The sequence below is a fragment of the Mus caroli genome, unplaced genomic scaffold, assembly GCF_978045245.1.
Source record: "Mus caroli unplaced genomic scaffold, Mus_caroli_1 scaffold_3, whole genome shotgun sequence".
In the NCBI taxonomy this organism is placed as follows: Eukaryota; Metazoa; Chordata; class Mammalia; order Rodentia; family Muridae; genus Mus; species Mus caroli.
The window spans coordinates 158,082,501-158,083,940 of NW_028227258.1; the positions used below are offsets into that span (position 1 = coordinate 158,082,501).

At 46.7% G+C, this 1,440-nt stretch overlaps 1 non-coding gene across 1 annotated transcript; it reads right to left on the reverse strand.

Annotated features, from left to right (window-relative positions):
• Nucleotides 1-327: 327 nt before the first annotated feature.
• On the reverse strand, nt 328-400 carry Trnak-cuu (transfer RNA lysine (anticodon CUU)). Its single transcript has one exon. It is a non-coding gene; the product is annotated as a tRNA-Lys (tRNA).
• Nucleotides 401-1,440: the final 1,040 nt, after the last annotated feature.

The window sequence follows — 1,440 nt, forward strand, 5'->3', positions numbered from 1 at the left end:
CTGAGAGGGATATAGTGGAGTCCTGTGGTTGAGTTCAGTATACACAGGAAGAATAGAATTTCAGATCTACCTCTAAAGGGGGATGCAAGACTACCTAAGCCCTTATTTATCCAGAATGTCAAAAATATATTATACTCTGTAACACTTCCACCCACTGTAATCTAGTCCACCCAGTGCTGCTTCAGGCAGAGCAAAAGACCCACAAACTGTTCACTGCCTCCAATTCTGACCTAATGTCAGAGATGACAAATGCTGAACCCCCAAAATGGGGCACTATGGGGAAGTGTCAGTGTTGTCTCCTGTTGAGATCCAACTAAAGTAACACCTTGACCAACATGGGGCTCAAACCCACGACCCTGAGATTAAGAGTCTCATGCTCTACCAACTGAACTAGCTGGGCAACTGCTCTCTAGCTTAGAAGTTTACGAAATGTGACCTGAAGGTATTGAACTGGCAAAGTAAATAAAGCCATTTCAGATTGAGGGCAGCTTCTAAAACAAGAAGTTTCACCTCCACACAGCAGAAACACGCCCTGGACACTGAGCTACACAATTTAAGGCTGAACTGCCTGCTCATTCTCCATCTCCTATTCCCAACTGAAAGTGGAACCTCTAGTCCCTGCCCCCTAACCACTGGGTAAGTATCCCCAAAGCTAGACCTTTGCTACCACTTTCTCTGTTCTCATATCATATAAATGTAATGCAGACAGGCACAGCCAAGGCTGTAACTGGAGGAGCATGGTCCTACCTGGGTCCATACCTCCACCAGGTCTTTGTGCATCTGATCAGTATTTGCTTATTAAACTGTATGTTTGCCTGAACAGACGTCTCTGTTGTACTTTGTTTCCCCAAAACTGAACCTAATCTAAATGTAAGAGATGTCTCATGTGAGACTGGTGCCCTGACTTTGTTGTTAACAGAGATAGCCTCTCAGGTCTGAGCCCAGGTGGCACAGGGTCTGGGAGCTGGCTTAGGGTGGCTGGCCATGGGGGCAAAAAAGTCAGTCAAAGGACTCCAGATCAAGCTCAAAATGTGGGTCAGTAGGTTTAAGTTTGGGATCCTAATCAGGGTTACAACAAAGCCAGGGGTACGGATCTAAGCCAAAGGAAGCACTGCCAATGTCCTATCCACACCCACCCTTGGGGCTTCTCCAAGGTCCTTTTCTGTCATAGTGCCAGGAATCTGGTTCTTACCCATGTCCCCAAAAGGAGACCTATCACACTGCACACAGAATAACAGACGCATCCATTGAAGCATCCAGAACACTCAGCAATGTCTGTCTGTCTTCAGGTGTATCCTATCCTCAAGTCCTATTTCCAACCTAAGGTCTGGGCTGAGCTGCCTCATTATGTAATTGCAAATATTCCTAATTGTGGAAGGAAGAGGCATGAAAGACCCTGCATAGGAAGGACCGGGTTGTCACCTTCCTGCCCCCTACCCA